Here is a 19510-nt window from a genome sequence, read left to right as displayed (position 1 = left end):
AAACATTGTCTCGAAATTTGGTAGAAAATCCGAAGAAATTCTGGTCGTATGTAAAGTACACAAGCGGCAAGACGCAGTCAGTACCTTCGCTACGCAGTGCCGATGGTACTGTTACCGACGACTGTGCCGCTAAAGCGGAGTTATTGAACGCAGTTTTTCGAAATTCCTTCACCAGGGAAGACGAATGGAATATTCCAGAATTTGAAACACGAACAGCTGCTAGCATGAGTTTCTTAGAAGTAGATACCTTAGGGGTTGCGAAACAACTCAAATCGCTTGATACGGGCAAGTCTTCAGGTCCAGATTGTATACCGATTAGGTTCCTTTCAGATTACGCTGATACAATAGCTCCATACTTAGCAATCATATACAACCGCTCACTCACTGATAGATCTGTACCTACAGATTGGAAAGTTGCAAAGGTCGCACCAGTGTTTAAGAAGGGTATTAGGAGTAATCCATCGAACTACAGACCTATATCATTGACGTCTGTTTGCAGTAGGGTTTTGGAGCATATAATGTATTCAGACATTATGAATCACCTCGAAGGGAACGATCTGTTGATACGTAATCAGCATGGTTTCAGAAAACATCGTTCTTGTGCAACGCAGCTAGCTCTTATCCGCACGAAGTAATGGCCGCTATCGACAGGGGATCTCAAGTTGATTCCGTATTTATAGATTTCCGGAAAGCTTTTGAACCGTTCCTCACAAGCGACTTCTAATCAAGCAGCGGGCCTATGGGCTGTCGTCTCAGTTGTGCGACTGGATTCGTGATTTCCTGTCAGGAAGGTCGCTGTTCGTAGTAATAGACGGCAAATCATCGAGTAAAACTGGAGTGATATCAGGTGTTCCCCTGGGAAGCGTCCTGGGACCTCTGCTGTTCCTTACCTATATAAATGACCTGGGTGACAATCTGAGCGGTTCTCTTAGGTTGTTCGCAGATGATGCTGTAATTTACTGTCTAGTAAGGTCATCCGAAGACCAGTGTCAGTTGCAAAGCGATTTAGAAAAGATTTCTGTATGGCGTGGCAGGTGGCAGTTGACGCTAAATAACGAAAAGTGTGAGGTGATCCACATGAGTTCCAAAAGAAATCCGTTGGAATTCGATTACTCGATAAACAGTACAATTCTCAAGGCTGTCAGTTCAACTAAGTACCTTGGTGTTAAAATTACGAACAACTTCAGTTGGAAAGGCCACATAGATAATATTGTGGGGAAGGCGAGCGAAAGGTTGCGTTTCATCGGCAGGACACTTAGAAGTTGCAACAAGTCTACTAAAGAGACAGCTTACACTACACTCGTTCGTCCTCTATTAGAATATTGCTGCGCGGTGTGGGATCCTTACCAGGTGGGATTGACGGAGGACATCGAAAGAGTGCAAGAAAGGGCAGCTCGTTTTGTATTATCACGAAATAGGGGAGAGAGTGTGGCAGATATGATACGCGAGTTTGGATGGAAGTCATTAAAGCAAAGACGTTATTCGTCGCGGCGAGATCTATTTGCGAAATTTCAGTCACCAACTTTCTCTTCCGAATGCGAAAATATTTTGTTGAGCCCAACCTACATAGGTAGGAATGATCATGAAAATAAAATAAGAGAAATCAGAGCTCGAACAGAAAGGTTTAAGTGTTCGTTTTTCCCGCGCGCTATTCGGGAGTGGAATGGTAGATAGAGATAGTATGATTGTGGTTCGATGAACCCTATGCCAAGCACTTAAATGTGAATTGCAGAGTAGTCATGTAGATGTAGATGTAGAAGAAGAAGGACAAGGGCGGGAGGTAGAGCTGTTTGAAGAACTGTATCCTGACAGCGATATATGCAGCTAAAAACGCACTGAAGCAGAAAGGTGCGGGAAGAAGAAGAGGATCGGTTAAAGCACCTACCAATACCCAAGACATCTGGCAGTTTTCTTCCATTTCTCATCCCAGCCCTCTCCTCGCTCTCGGCAGTAGGGTCACTCGCTGGTGGTGCTGCAGCTATTGCTCGAACGGTCAAGAACGCGCCAAACCCCAAGCGCAGTTAGAAGAGGCAAGAAGACATAACCGCATGATGGAAGCCACAGCCACCAGAAAAGGACTATACATGAAACCGTACATGAAAGGACTTGGTCAATTCATAAATTAAAAAAAGCCCATTAACTGTCCTACAAGATCTCAAATACTGACCTTCTTCAGTGTGTTAGAAAAGATTCAACTTTCCAAGATTCCGTGGTTTGTTTATGAGGGATACATTACCGGAGACAGTGGGTGGTTTTTGACCTCTGTGGCGGCGCCCAGGCGACAGACACACGAGTGGGAGACTCCAAATGGCGGCTATTATACCTCACTTCATACCATTCCGCAGTGCTTACAGTTATTACATCATGGGAAGTGGGAGTGAGGGTGCAGACAAGAGCTCTACCAAAGTGATGGAGCCCTGTCTCCCGCAAACTGATCAAATAAGAAATATACATCAATATATTATTGACATTGATCTGAATTACATGTCGAGAGATACTTAATCTCCAGCACAGACTGAGTCTCTTCCCCAATAATTTTTTCAGGGATTGGGGGAGGAGGGAGGGGGGCAGTGGGTGGGGAGAAGGACAACCTCTGGTGGTGGTATTGTGCACTAGCTCGATTGGTCCCTGCACGTCAGCGAGAGCACAGACCGAAAATTTTCCTACAAGACAACACCTTCTATCTGCAGCAGGGTAGTTACATAATTAGGATATGAAAAAGGAAATGATAATTAATCGAAACCCTCATGTGCCAAAAGGTGTTGTTGATATACCTCAATGGGGACAGCTGAAAATATGTGCCCGGACTGGGATTTGAACCTGGGATCTCCTGCTTACATGGCAGACACTGTATCCATCAGAGTCACCGAGGACTGCAGGAACTTATCCCTTGCACGCTTTCCGTGAGACCAACATTCCCAACTGTGCACAACCTACATTCGTAATGTTCCTAAGGGATATTTGCCCAGTCACTCATTACTCGCGCCAACTAAAATGACGATTCCCGCAACAGTTCGGGCGAAGTGTGTGCATTCACACAGAAGATGGTCAATTGCCGGGTATGTTTTAATTATATTGAAAATAGTAACTATTCCGAAAGAACAGATACCAGTGATGACTATGCAGCTTCTCTAGAAAGAAATGATAATTAATCGAAACCCTCAGCTGCCAACAGATGTTGCTGATATACCTCAATGGGGACAGCTGAAAATTTGTGCGCCGACCGGGACTCGAACCCAGGATCTCGTGCTTGCATGGCTGAAGCTCTGTCTATCTGAGCCACCGAGGGCACAGAGAATAGCACGAATGCAGGGGCTTATCCGTTTCACGCTTCCCGTGAGACACACATTCGAAACTGTCCACAACCTACATTCGTAATGCTCCTAAAGGAAATTTGCTCATTCACTCATTACTCGCAACAACTAAGGTGACGATTCCCGTAAGAGTTCGGGCAATGCGGGCGCATTCGCACAGAAGAGGGTCAATGGCCGGGTAGCCTTACTATAGGAACTTACGAATGTAGGTTGTGGACAGATGAGAATGTGGGTCTCAAGGGAAGTGTGCAAGGGATAAGTTCCAGCAGTCATGCTATCCCCTGTGCCCTCGGTGACTTGGATGGATAGAGCGTCTGCAGTGTATGCAGGAGATCCTGGTTTCGAATCCCGGTTGGGGCACTAATTTTCAGCTGTCCCCATTAAGGTGTATCAACAACACCTGTTGGCTGCTGTGGGTTTCGATTAATTATAATTTCTTTCTAGAGAAGCTGAATCGTCATCATTGGTACCTGTTCTTTTCGAACAGTTACTATCTTCATATTAGGATATGTAGTCGCTGGATAAGAGCTTTTCTCATCAAATAAAGAGATCCAATCCCTGAAAACTGAGTTTTATAAATAAACGGTACTGTCTCTGCAATTGGCAATGCTTTCAATTTTGTATTACGAGATCCTTTCTCTCCAGCATACAGTGAGTCCTTTTCCCACCAATTTCCAGATTTAGGAGAGGATTGGGATGTGGACATGGGATGGAAGGGCTGGCTGATTTCCCAGAGAGGGAGTGGTTAATTAATTTATCTATTTAATTAATTACTCAATTAACTTATATCAAATGTGCACTTGTATTGGGGGGAGGAGTTAGAAATACCCCAGAGGGTTTGGGGAGGAGGAGGGGTATTTGTTTCCCAGTACGGCGGATTATTCCCATTGGACATAAATTAACCCTCATTTTGTCCTCCAAATAGAACTCGTGCACTGGTGGGGAGCGCCAAAGATGACCTCGGTTTGAGGAAGGCCGGCGTGTACCAGATTCCGTGTCAATGTGGCAAGTCGTATATTGGTCAGACGATGCGTACCGTCGAGGATCGATGCCGTGAACACCAGAGGCACACTCGCCTGATGTACCCGAGCAAGTCGGCGGTCGCTGAACATTGTTTGTCGGAAAATCACGCCATGGAATATGACCGCACGAGGATTCTGGTACAGACGTCGAGATACTGGGACAGCGTTGTTAGAGAGGCCATCGAAATTCGCACCAATGACGACCTCATAAACCGTGACTGTGGCTATAATCTTAGCAAGGCTTGGGAACCAGCGATCGGGTTAATCAAGAGTAAATCGAGCAAACGTATAGTTGTGACGACCACGGCGGACAGAGCCATCACTCCGACGTCATCTCAGACGCCGTCGCAATCTGTTCCACCACGCGACCGTGGCGCGGGGCGCGGACGGCGGAGGAAGCGCGCCACGGGCGGAGGGTATTTAAATCAGCCGCCGCCGCGACCAAACCCAGTTCCCTGTGAGCAGCCATAGCGTACGGATCTCCGTGCCGGCACGCTCACAGGAGCTCAGTCCGTCAGTTCACCTGATGATGGCGACATGTATGATCGCCGAAATATTGTGCCCGTTGGACACTATAGACCGGCAGCACACCCGTGGATATTTTGACTAACCCTCATTAGGTCATAAACCACTTAGGAGAAAAGTGGTTTCGGTGGAGGAGGAGGGCGTTATAAATGTTTCATGTTTACACCTAAATGTATGCTTGCCCCTGAACGTATGCAACGTGAACTGAGAAAGTAGCCCAGACTACAGTTTACCCTATTACTTAGACATTACTCATACACCGGAGTCTGGCAACAGAACCAGGACGATGATCTTTGGTTGGTACTTTCTATATATCACAGCTTCCTATTATCGTGCCTCGAAAAGGCATTATGAAAGACAAGTTGAGTTTAAAAAGTGGATAAGATTTTAGTATTATCCAGTGTAGATCTTTGGTGTACGCTTTTCCGTAAAGTGAACTGTACAAATACCTTTTGAAATGGCGAAGATGCTGAATTATTAGTTATATGCGCTACATACTTTTTACCAGCCCCTTCTCTGAGTTACGTAAGAAATTCTTGACTGTAATAAATAACTTGATTTACAGTTATTTTCAACTAACTTTATTTTGTTAATATGTTTAATAGTTACTCGTATTGTATAATTTTACTCCTATTCCTTAGCAGGAAATGCTGTTTAAGGTCTTACGTATATTGTTTCTTGGTAAGTAATTTCTCCCAAGATTTTCTTCCATGACCAACGACAGAGTTGTTTGTACAGTCATTATTAAAATTATTTCTGATGCGTATAACTTACTGGTAAATCCGTTCACATGGTGTAATTAAAATTCCCAGTGCTGAGAACGGATCTCTAGTAAGAGGCCAATTACTATTTTTCTTATGGTTCTCCTCTGTAGTTGGTAAACCGTATTCATGTTTAATGCATTTGTTCCCCGTAAAAGAAATTTGTTTTTATGAATGGAGTATATATATCCACTGCCCGTTACACAGTTACGACAGAACTCTAAGGTCATAACCTGCCGAGGATACTGATTACAAGTATAAGGAATCAAATAGGCTCTACAATTTGCAGCCTCAAATTTTTAGTGGACCAACAGAGTAGACTATGTTTCACACGGTCGGCTATGCAGAATCCGTGCACCTACAGGGTCGTTAATCGGTCTCCGAGAAAATACTGTTGTTTTGTGTAAGAACGAAACACCAGTAATATATAGGGTGGTCCGAAACAGTCTGAAACGTTTATAAGGGTGTTTCAGGGTAGGTTGTGCTGAGAAGTAAATGTTAAGAAAGAAATTCAATACATTGCACCGTTTCCGAGTTAATTAACATTGAACTTACGAAACCAGACCGTTGCCCGCGCACATTCAAGCGTCCACCATTTATAAGGAGTGTCAGCTGTTCTCATAGCATATACGACAGCGAACGAGACTGCTCAGTCTTTGGCTCGCGTTCGACGCTTAGAACCATCCCGTGTTCATTTTGGAGAGTACTTAGTTTTGTAGAACACTCAGTATAATATCGCTTATTGAAACTGAACTACACTTCTAGAACTATCACTATACACACACAAAAACAAATAACTTGTAGACGACCATTCATCAAGAGCGTCGGAGACGTCCGTCGGAGCTGGTCCTAGCTCGGCGAGAAACTGGCTGTACTGCTGCTGCGTTGGCCTTATAAAACCGGCGGATGCCGGCGGAGTACTCCAACTTTCCCTGTATCTGTGAGGCGACCTCTGCAGAAAAAGGTTCGCGTTAGTCTCTAGGAAGTTGATTTTGTTTTGAAGAATTGTTTTCCTCTTGGTTGCGCCTGCAAGTGCTTGTGTATGTTATATGGTACACAGGGATGTTTTGAGTGTAGTCTGCCAGGCAAGGGCCGTCTGTGGCAGATGTAACACATTTCTTGTATCGCTCTCTAGTTCGGTTTTAGGGTACCAAACGAAAAACACGTTTGGCTACACCGTCTCTGGCAGCACGCCTATACCTGCACGCGCAGTGGACTGATTCCCTAAGTTCGATGCTAGTTAAGTCGGAAACGGGGAAACGTATCCAATTATTTTCTTGACAAGTACTTCTCATCATAACTTACCCTGCGACACCCCTACAGACTTCTCAGACCGACCACCTTGTATTATTTCAGTTTTACTTCATTATAATATTTTTGAGCCCATATTTTCCTACATTTCTGGTCACACTAGACCACAGTAGATCTTCTGTTCCGGCGAGACGACAGGAAGTGTAATTCACACCCCGTGCCGGCAGTGGTATGATCTTCCACTCCTGACCAGTCATCTTGATCTTTTAATCGTAACTTGTAGCGTCGCTGGAAGGGTGGTCTTCTTTCAGGATCTGCCCATCATCCAAGAAAGACTTCTTACTTACTCTTAATCCTGAATCCTGATACTGTAATTTTCGTCAGTATGTATTTGTAACTACCTAAAATTGTCTTAGGGACATGCAGAGGTCCTTTCAGAATAATTTTAATCTATGTATGAGCTTAGTATCCCCTCATCAAAAAACAGTTTTGGAGTTCAAGATTGAACACTTATTTATGCTACATCACTATCCTATCATGGTGGGACTCCATAAACTTCATCGTTCTACACAAAACGTTCCATAATTTCACTTATGGCATCAGCGGAATAGCTTTATAATTTTGAGAACGTCACTGTAACACGTCGTATAGACAGCAGCAGCGTTACCATTTTCCACTTCCGTGACCTATGACGTTTTCGGTGGAATAGGAAAGTGAACTCTCATATATAAAACCTGTTGGTCAAATGGCCTTTACACAGTAACGCGGCTGTTCTTGAATTATAAATTTACTTGTTTGTATATCTATTAATTTTGTATTGACTGGAGCATTTCTCTTACAAATTTGCGCTAAAAAGTAAATTTCACTTATGTCAATCCCCGTTTTAACATCTAGCACTTATCAACGTCCCTCGTGTAGCACTACTATTATAAGACTTACACTGTTGAGCCAAAACACATTGACCACTGTCCACCTCGAGACTGAATGACAGTTGGTGGCGTAGCGGGCAGCTCACGCATAAGGAAATTACACAATGATCAGTTAGAACATTATGACCACCGACTTCCTATCGATACAACCCGTCCAGACGATAGCAGATTCACCTGGCGAGATATGACTATAGATCAGACACACGCACTGTACATATTGCATCAGTGAGCGTGCTGTCCGTGTGTCGAATGAGGAAGGCGCGCGATCTATCTGAGTGACCGAGGACAGGTTGTCATTACCCAGGGGCTCGTCACGAGCATTTAGGAAACAACACGCCTTGTCTGGTGTTCGTGGAGTGATGTGGTCAATGGCTTCAACACGTGGCGAAACATAGGTGATATCACGTGCAGACGTTGAGGCGTTGGGCGGCCACTCCTCATTACATATGTGGACGTCGTATGTTGTGCAGACTGGTAAACCAGGACAGGTGGCATATTGTGGCAGGACTGACATCAAACTTTAAAGCTGAGCAGAGTACAAGAGTGTGTGAACACACAGTGTACTGAGTATTCCTAACGATGGGCCTCCGCAGACGACGACCCATGCCTGTTCCAAGGCTAACAGCACGACATCGGCAACTACTACTGAAATGGCAACATAGCCATCGGCACTGAACGTGAATCCCAATACGTTTTTCACCATGCCGATGGGGGAGGGAGGGGGGGCGCAAATCTGTCGTCTTCCAGGGGAACAGCTCCTTGACAACTGTACTGCGGGGTAGAGACAAGTTGTGTGGCTGCTCCATTATGTTAAAAAAATAGTTCAAATGTGTGTGAAATCTTATGGGACTTAACTGCTAAGGTCATCAGTCCATCAGCTTACACACTACTTAACCTAAATTATCCTAAGGACAAACACACACACCTATGCCCGAGGGAGGACTCGAACCTCCGCCTGGACCAGCCGCACAGTCCATGACTGCAGCGCCTGAGACCGCTCGACTAATCCCGCGCGGCGCTCCATTATGCTCTGGGGAACATTCACGTGGCTCTCTTTCAACGTATCGTGACGACCAAGGACTATCCTTCAATTTTTGCAGATGACAGTGGATTTTTCAGCAAGACAATGCGCCATGTCAAATGGCCAGGAGTGTGACGGAGTGGTTCGAGAAACACAGTGGCGAGTTCCACTAGATGTGTTGACCCCCCAACTCGCCAGATCTTAATCCGATCGAACACATCTGAGATGTGACTGAATGTTGCGTCGGAGCTCATTGCTCCCTTCCCCTGAATTTGAGGGAATAGGTGACTTGTACGTGCAGACGTGGTGACAACACCCTCCAGAGACCGACCTAGGTCTCATTTGTTCCATGCCATGAGGTCCAAAGGTGTACATACCGGCTGTTAGGTCGGTGATCATAATGTTTTGACTATTCAGTGTATAAGCGGAACAGAGATGAATGGGCAATCGCTCTAGTGACTTTACAGGTCATAATGGGAAGTCCTCCCATGTTCGCGTCTCTGGCAAAGGGTAGACTGTTGTGGCCTGGTGCCTGAGTGACAGCATTTCTGAAACGGCGAAACTGGTTGGTTGTTATGTGCTACTGTCGCGAGTATCTGTGAAAGTGGTTCAAGAACGGTGAAACCACGAGCAAGCGACTGAGTGTTCAGTAGGTGGAGGTCGGAAACTGGCCCAATCTGTAAAGTAGGATAGAGGACGATCTGTGGCAGATACCGGACGGTTTAATTAAAGTGAAACTACTCGCAGAGCTCCAGTGTGGGCTGTAAGTATCCTATGGCAGAAAAACGTGGTAGGTATTCAAATGCGTGAATGCGGAATCGATTTACGCTGAAAATATTTGTTACAGTTTTGCCCACGAGGAGCAAATCTGGCGCTGTGAATCCAAGAAGGACGTATGAGAATGGGTCCATTCGAAATGGATTAGGAACTGGATGTGGACAGAAAAGGTCAAACAAGTGACCAATGTGTAACGTTGATTTTATGATCAACAGCCGCTTACACAGTTTGCTCAATATGGTCACTGGAGACGTCGACAAGATGCAGTTGATGTCCAGATTTACAACTGGTGCCCAAAATTGGAAGTGACTTTTTTTCTGCCATAAATAGGTTCCACAGTAAGGCAAGAAGCAAATCTATCAAGTATAGCTGTCATACGATAATTACAGCCCACACTGGACTTCCATGAGTAGGTGCACTTCATTTATAAACACCCGATGTAGTTGCAGATTCCAGTGCTGGTTCCGGTATAAGAATTTCGGAGCACACACTTTCTAACAACCCTACCACAACAAAGGTCAAAATTTAATAATGATTGTGGTGTTGCTCACGCTGCTAAATACTGCATTTTCAGGCAACATCAAAGCTATTATGTGGCAGGTACCATTAGAGCACAGTTAATAAAGTCATTTCATGTAGTAATGAATAAAACTAGGCACTCATCTTTTCGTGTTTCCCACGCTGGTCTCGTTGTAAAATCATGGGTCAATCGTCGAAAATCTAGGTGGTGATGATTCCAAGTTCAGATGCAAAGAGGCCTAGGTATTATTCTGATATATTCAAAAGTTTTATAGATGTGTTTCACAAACCATTCTTGAAGATTAAACCTTTGAAAGTTAGCACAATGGTGATGTAAAAAAGTAATCAGCACTCCAAATTTAAGTTACACTTCCTTTTTATTGCTTTTGTGGCAATATCGCGTGACACACAAAACATCATTTCACAATACAAAACATACTTGAAAACATCTTCCTCACTGTTAAAGTTCACATTTTATAAGCTGACTACAATATACATCTTTTCAACATGACGTCCAAGACTTGACTATTTCAAGGTCCGACTCAAACTCTAATAACCGCTTACGCGCCCAAAAATCAAGAGTTACAAGTACGCCAAAGATCATAGTGACAAAAGAAAGAATACACATAAGAATAATATCATAGCAATATAAACATATCGATGTATCAAAGTACCTCTACATTAATGAATTCAAATCAGAATGTTGTCTCAGAAATATGTCAACTACTTTACGGAGACACAGTAGAATATTGCTGATATCGAGAGGTTGAGTTGAGGTGAGGTAATGGTTACGTAATTGAAGTACCATTACAAGTTGAATGTGCACCGATGAATATGGGCCTCCACAGCAGACGGCTAGTACACTCGACAGCAAAAAAAGTGGGTCACCCCTGAATTCCAACCTGTAGGATGGACCTGAATGTAAGCAACCAACATAGTATATATGTGTTGCACATAGTCGCAACTCTCCACAGTACAGTCATTGTAAGATACACAATGGGTACCGCTAGAGCAGGGCTTCACAACATACGTGCTCGCGGAGCAAGCTGTGAGCAGCAAGGCGCGAGCACGGAGCATCGTGAGCACGCTACCCCCCACTACCCGACCAGAGCGGAGAGTGGGGAGAGTCACGTGGGGCACGCAACAGCTGCCGCCAGTCAATGTAAATCCGCGGCCACCTGCAGGGATATCACTCACGAATTATTACTGCGACAAATGAAACAAATAAAGGAGAATGTACACGTGCCACATAATTTTATTAGTTTAGTGTATGCCTCTACATTCGTATTAATTTGTGAACTGTTACACAACAAAAGGTGTCACTGAAGTGTGGGGTTCTCGGTTATCTTGTACTTCTTGCCCTTTACAGTTGCGTCTATGTTCGGAGTAATTGTTCTTGTGCATTGTAGGCGCAGCGTGCAGTTTAAATTTCGATCAGGCTATGCGTTTCTCAGGCGCGTCTTGTTACATTTCATTGCAGAGAACAGTTGTTCACAAACATTCGTGGAACCGAACATTGATATTATTGTAGCCGCCAATTTGTGCAAACGAGGAAATCTATCCTGAGGGAAGCCTCTGTAGAATTCCAAAATGTTTTTCTTGTTCACGAATGTGTCTCTGTATTCTCTGTCACACTGCAGGTCAATAATTTCTAGTTGCAGCTCAGGACGAATCTCTTCAATATTCGCTGAATATGGAGAGGAGAACAGATCAAAATCACTGTCCAATGCTGTCAGATCTTGAAAGTGTTGATCAAATTCTTCCTTAAGGGCATGTGAATAACTTTCACAGTCTTTGTGAACATCTTGCATGGATGATTTCCTGTTTCCAGCTGACTCACCCAAAGTTTCAATTTCATTGTAAAAGCTCGTATTCGATCTATGAAATGAGTAATTAGCAGATCTTTGCCTTGTAGTGAAATGTTCAAAGCATTCAGATGGCTAATTAAATCTGCTAAGAACAGGAGATCACATTTCCATGAAGGCTCTTTCAATTCAGGATCATGCGTATTATTTGTTTCCATGAACATATTTATCTCATCTAATAGGCAAAAAAATCGATTTAATAATTCGTCACGACTAAGCCAGCGGACCTCGCTGCAATAAGGCAGGCTACCATACTGGCTTTCTACATACTCAAGAAAGCTTTTAAATTGCCTTTGTTGTAGCCCATGCTTCCTTATATAACTGGTTGGACGAAAAACAACACTCATCACATTTTTTAGGGTGATACTCTTTGCACATAAGTTTTCCTGGTGGATCAGCCAGTGAACGCCCCTTGTTTCATTCGGCACGGTCAGTTTTTGCATTTTCTCCTTCAACAGCGCGACGAAACCTGATTTTTTCCCTGTCGACAATCCTATATTTTCAACACTTTCTTCAACGCTACTTATTATTGTAGTGTTCTTCATGGCTACCACAGCGAGGAGCTCCTCCCTCACCTGAATATCTCTATTAACACCTCTAATAAATATGGTAAGCTGCGCTGTTCCTGTGATATCAACACTTTCGTCCAGAGATAGAGAATACGCCATAAAATCTTTAAGGATATTTGCAAGCTGGCTCTGGACGTCGTCTGCCATGTCCTGTATGCGACACATAATGGTCATGTTAGATAATGGCACAATCCGAAACTGTTCAACTTGAGATGGACACAAATGTTCTGCGGCAACTACCAAACATTCTTTTATTAAATCGCCATCAGTGATGGGGAGCAGGGATTTTGCTAAAAGCAAAGCAATTTTGTAACTCATTCTGAGAGCTGCCTCAGTTGATTTTTCTTCGTCTTCCAGATCTTCTTCGGATAGCTTCCTTTTAAGTTTAATAACTTCCTGTGCACGATCTAGTCCATCACATTTTCCACTGCCGTAGTCTTTCGCGTGGTACGACATATAATGTCGCTGCAAATTAAATTTCCTAAAAGAATTCAGCGTTTTGTGACATACTAAACATTCTGCAACACCATCTTTTTCTGTAAACAGATACAATTTCTCCCAATGGGGGTTGAACTGCGAAAGCATGGTTGGGGTTACACAACGGCGACTTGACATGATTCTTAACCAGCGAAGTGACTGTTAGAGCTGATCGTAGCACTTTTAACGTTACACAGTCGGCGCGAATTCAATAGGCACGCTGCGGCCCTATCCAAACGTGCGCACGCATTTCCCCTCCCTCCCCTCCCTCCCTACTCCGCGACCTTGCACCTGCTCGCGAGCATGTGCCTGAGCAGACGCGAGTACTCGCGCTCAAAACCGGCCGGTTGTTAAGCCCTGCGCTAGAGACTACTAGAGAACATCGGTCTTTATGAAAGTCCGTCCAGATGTAAAGTAACACCAAGATAGTACAGAAGAGATCAGACAGTCCTTAACGTTTGCAAACTAAACTTAATTACAATAAGTGACATTTCAAATGTTATGGGACAAGTAGTTTTGTCACATAAATCGTTCAGTAATCCTTAGGCACAATTAAATATTTGAGACAGTATATGAATTTATAAAGTTGTATGGCAACAGGACACACGTTCTTTGCTGTCTAAAAGGTTTACCCAACACATGTAGAATGTCGTTCAACGTTCAACGGGGAGTGGTTTCGCATCAACTTTATGTAATACTAAGCAGTTAAAAGAAAACGTGATTAACGGCGGCAACCACTCTACGGAAATCCCAACATTAACAGCGAATCACAAGTAATATCATTGTTCACATTACTCATCAACAGTTACTTGTACACGAAGTTGTACTTTAAATGACATGACCAACGTCTTTGTTCTGGATCCGGATCCAAACCCAGAACGCAATGCCATTGTTAACCAAGCAAAGCTTTGTGCCTTATCGAGACTCGATCACTAGGCAGAAAGAGACGTCAAATATTGACGTTTGCACCAGTATCAGTTATCAATTCTCAACTTGGACGTAAATGACGATAATGTTTGTACGAAAGCAGGAACCCTAGCATGACAATTACCTTCTTGGTAATTAACCTCGAAAGACATCGTATAGTGTTGCAGTGTCAAGGATTAAAGGATGCACATGTTTAAAATTGAAATGCCATCATGTAATGCTGCGGACAAGGATGCGAACCCAGCACCTAATCGGATTGTTGAACAAGTACGTAAAATCAGAATGTAGATATCACAGTTTGTCACCAGTAGTGGGTCTGGAACCTTAAATGACGACTGAAGTTGTATTGCCTGACCGAGATTCGAACCCGGCGCCTACCGCCGTCGTTGTGTAACCAGGAACAGACGAGAAATGTCCAATGTTGGTCCACCATCAGCGAGATGTGCACACGTTTAAATAGAAATAAGGTGACGGAAACGTCTATGCTGACTGAGAGTCGAACGCCGCACACATGGTTATGAAGACACGTTAATAATCAACTTCATATTCAGTAGTAGCTAGGAGTAGCATGTTTAGTTGCAAACCTTAAGGCCTCAATCATCCCTAGTAACGCGTTGCCTAATATCTGCAAAATCATGATGTTAATTTACAAGTGGATTGACTGCTGTTAAGAGCAATGTTCTCTAGTAGTCGTGTATCATTGAGATGTAAATGAAGTGCCTCAGCAGAAAGTAATTTCCATCGTGCAGCACGTATTAATTCAGAGACACTGAGTACATGTTATAAATGCACAAAACGTGTATTATATACTAAGTATATACTATTATTTGGAGAAGCTTCCACTAAACCTGTTTACTTTTACATTCTGCTTAGTTGTCGTGGTTGAATACAGGTTTTCTTAAGGTTACATCTAATGCACTGCGATAACAAGAAAATATAGTTTCCTGCGTCATGCTATTGCTAGCTAGGTGAAATATTTTGAGGTAGGTATGTTTAAAATGAATGTATTTTTGAAAGAATTGTTGGTCAAATATTTGAATAAATCGTCAACTGTAGGTATGCCTGCACATGTTATAGCATAACAGCTGTAGCTGCGTTAGTTTGTACTACAGACTTGAGTAAGTTAGGTGTAACTTTTGATCCTTCGAGGGGTGATCGTGGCCATGCGGCCCGGGTCTGTACTAGCCGCAGTTCGCGAGCTACGCGCGAGACGCAAGTGAGCGCGCTGACGGTGGCGTTGGTGGGCCAACAGCCCGGGTCGAGCCAGCACGACTGCGCCGCATGCCTCTGCCTCTGCCGCTCCGTTTGACGTAAATATGTTTACCTCCTCTCCTGGAATCAGTATAAGAGCGGCAAGCAGAAATACACATCAGGCTGTCTGCCGTAATGGCTCACTGCGAGAGGTCTATTCGAGGTAGAGTCAAAAAATGGTTCAAATGGCTGTGAGCACTATGGGACTTAACATTTCAGGTCATCAGTCCCCTAGAACTTAGAACTATTTAAACCTAACTAAGCTAAGGACATCACACACATCCCAGCCCGAGGCAGGATTCTAACCTGCGACGGTAGCGCCTAGAACCGCTCGGCCACTGCGGCCGGCCGAGGTAGAGTCGTCGCTCTCATTGAGGAAGGAGGATGTTCCATCAGAGAAGCTGGCAGACCGTATGGCGTACCACATACCACTGCAACGAGATAGTGGAGGATCTGCCTTGAAAGAGGCACCATCAACAGGGCTCCTGGCTCGGGCAGGAAGAGAGTGATCTCACAGCAGGAAGACAGTGACCTAGTGTCTAGGACCAGAGAAAATCCCTTTCTGAACGCGAAGCAGTTGCGGCGGGAGACCAACTTCCCCGGCTCCAGTGACACGATTCGCCGAAGGCTGAGGGACGCAGGACTGCACTGCATGCACGACGATCCGCCGTGAAACAAGAGCTCAGCGATGACAACGTTTTATACCGGCTAGCATTTGCGGAGCTCCATCTGAGGGCGTCGTGGGACAACGTCATTTTCACTGATGAGAACGTGTTTTCCACCAATAACGACTGTCCACGAATCGTTTACAGGCCGCAAGGGACTCGCCGTCGACGCGAATGTGTAACCACGGCGAGAAGAAATGGCCGGCTATCTGTTACCTGCTGGCGTTGGAATTCTGCGAGAGGGGCGGAAATTCTTCACAGGATAGAAGGAACTATGGACAGCGCGCAGTATGCCCACATATTGGAAAATGTGATGCATCCGTCAGTGCGAATGATGTACGCAGAAGGGGACGTCACATTGGAAGAGGACCATTCTCCCATTCACAAGTCTGCATTTGTTGAGCAGCGGATCTCCACGATTGGCGTCAACGTCATGGACCGGCCGCCACGGGCGGCTGATATGAACTCCATGGAATACATGTGGGCTGAGGTCGCCAGAACATTAACAGAAACTGGCCACGAAACCAACCAACTACTGCGGACGCTCTATGGGACTGCGTCCCGGAAGCCTGGGAGGAAGTTGCTTCTTCAGGCTGTTACGTCAGACGGCTTATACATTCTATGCCAAGACGCGTGATAGAAGTACAAAATAATGAAGGATTCTGGATAAAATATTAGAGTTCTTAAAATGTTTTGCTATGTCTTCTTTTTCGTCACTTTTCCTCATTGGGATCTAGTGGAAGATCGCATGGCAACATAAAAGATACAATATACATTTAGATGTAGATGCAGATGTCAAGGGACGCGTAACAGGCAGGAGGGCGGGATCTGGGAATGGATAGAAGTGCAGAAGTGCAAAATATAAGCGCCAAATGCTTGCAAACTTTTGCTTACTTAATTGTGTGCCACAGTTCGTTTTATCTTACGACCGAGAGATAAGGAAGGACTGTTATCAGAACGAAGAATGGGTTACAGGGAAGGGGAGATCAAAGAATACGGTTTCATAGGTTTCTGCAGTTCATAATTATGTGCTCGGCAGGGGGTTCTGTGTTCTGGTGAATTAATCTTGTATTCATGTGTAAAACGTGTAGGTTCACATCTCACGTCAGGCGTAGATTTTTAGCACACACAAGTAGCTCTCCTTCACCCCTAGTAACTCCAAGTACAGAACGCCAGTAAGCTCCCTAGTTCAATATCCGCAGTAAAGATAACATCCCTTCGCTGCCGACTGGGCATTCGTTTGAGCTGTGACAGATGGAGAAACCCCGTAAGGCAGAGACTCTGTCACCAGCAAGCCGTCGTAAACTAGAAAACGTATTTCATTTAATAAACCAATGGCCATTTAAATTCACAAGGCTCTTACTTTATTTGAAACTGAGACGTTGAAATTTGTGGTGCTGGACTAGGATTAGAATTCGATTTCACTGTGTTCCCGAAGATTGCAAACTCTTCTAGGCGTCCTCGAAAGGCACCTATCTGGTGTCGAATCCGGATCAGCACAAAATTCATTATTTCATTTCAAGCCCTAGCATGTGCACTCCGAACTACTGGTAAAAAACAATTGCATTTTCAACGTCTCTTCGTGCGTTGTCAGCTGTAACGTGTTCGTTTCAACTCACAGCCACATGATGAGCTTCTTATCACAACATTATAAGATCAAACGTTTCCTTACATCTTTTCAAGTTCAAACATTCCTCTCCATCCTACTGGTGAAAACGGATTTGGGTTTGACGTTGTGTTCGTTGTGATCACCAACGACGACATGTTGTGGTTCATATGGCTCTGAGCACTATGGGACTCAACTGCTGAGGTCATTAGTCCCCTAGAACTTAGAACTAGTTAAACCTAACTAACCTAAGGACATCACAAACATCCATGCCCGAGGCAGGATTCGAACCTGCGACCGTAGCGGTTTTGCGGTTCCAGACTGCAGCGCCTTTAACCGCACGGCCACATCGGCCGGCCGGACATGTTGTGGATTCAACTTCTAGCCAGCAGAGTATTTTCCATCACATCACTGAAAGTACAAACATGCCATTCCTAGCTATTATTGGAAAAGAATTTGATAGTTAAAGTTTCTTCATGACCACCGAGCGAGGTGGCGCAGTGGTTAGCACACTGGACTCGCATTCGGGAGGACGACGGTTACATCCCGTCTCCGGCCATCCTTATTTAGGTTTTCCGTGATTTCCCTAAATCGCTTCAGGCAAATGCCGGGATGGTTCCTTTGAAAGGGCACGGCCGATTTCCTTCCCCATCCTTCCCTCACCCGAGCTTGCACTCCGTCTCTAATGACCTCGTTGTCGACGGGACGTTAAACACTAATATCCTCCTCCTCCTTTCTTCATGACCACGTGTGCGGGGTTTGAATTCCATTCAGCAGAGAACTTTTCGTCGCCTGATGTCTAGCTAAACATGCGCCCATCTCGCTACTGGTGAACCAACAATAGTTATTTATCGTCTGTTCCTGGCTAGAAAACGACGGTGCTAGATGCTGGGTTCGAATCCCAGTGAGGAAAAAACAATTCTATCGTCAATTAAGGTTACAACATTTCGCTATTGGTGAAAACATTTTATTTTCAACTTCTGATTTTATGTAGAGTCGTGCTCAAAAGTATCCGAACTACCTGAATTGCATTTCACCTGATTCCCATGCAACCAACATAACGCAGTTGCCTAACAGGTCCTCTAATCGCTCCTTGGTACAGTCGTTTCCCTATTGAAAGTGGTTCCAACAAATCACCACTAGAAAACACTGCCCTGTATCGCGATAACTCAAGATGTAAAGTAATACCACGATACTAAAAATATCAGGGAACACCTCATCACAGATAAGACTGTCCTTAAGGCTTGTAAGCTCGCATTTATTGCAATAACTGACATACCTGAAATGTTAGCACTCTCATTATTACGTCACATAGGTAATGCACGTAGTAAGTTCGTCGTATTCATGATTTCCTCTTCAAAGTAACATACCATACTTGTTATTTAACACAAAGTGTCATTCAAAATTTACGTTATTCATGAGCAGCTACTTGAGGATATGTATGAACTTCAAATGACACGACGATCCGACTCGTTCTGCATATGGATTCAAACCCAGGTCATGCACACTAAGATTTCCTGACTGACCGAAATTAACAGTCATTCCTGACTAGGCATAATGAGAGTGATATACCTCGATTTTAGACAGTATCAGTTAACAAATATCAACTTTAAATAACATAACGTAAACATTTTTTAACGTTCACGAATTCCTACGGAGCATTTATTGTACCTGTTAACGAACTACGAGAGATGTTAAATACTGCTTCTTCACAAGTAACTTACTTGAAATGCAGTGAGGTAAAGCATTGTGTTGGACAGGGATTCGAGCCCAGAACCTAATCGGACTATTATCGAAGCACAATCAACTTTGACATATCGGATTTTCTCGGCAGTAGCTAGATGTATTAAATGAAATGACGAGACGAAACATTAATTTTTTCCTTCCCAGGACTCCAACCCGGCACAAATCGCTGTGATATTCTAGAGAAAAGGAACGTTAAGTATGGGTTTGTTACACCAGTAGCGACATGTGAGCATGTTTGAACTAGAAATGATATGACGAAGTGTTCAGTGTTGACTGAGAAACGAA

This window comes from Schistocerca americana, chromosome X, assembly GCF_021461395.2.
Source record: "Schistocerca americana isolate TAMUIC-IGC-003095 chromosome X, iqSchAmer2.1, whole genome shotgun sequence".
Lineage (NCBI taxonomy): Eukaryota > Metazoa > Arthropoda > Insecta > Orthoptera > Acrididae > Schistocerca > Schistocerca americana.
The sequence above is the reverse complement of the archived record's forward strand: the minus strand, read 5'-3'. Positions refer to the sequence as shown.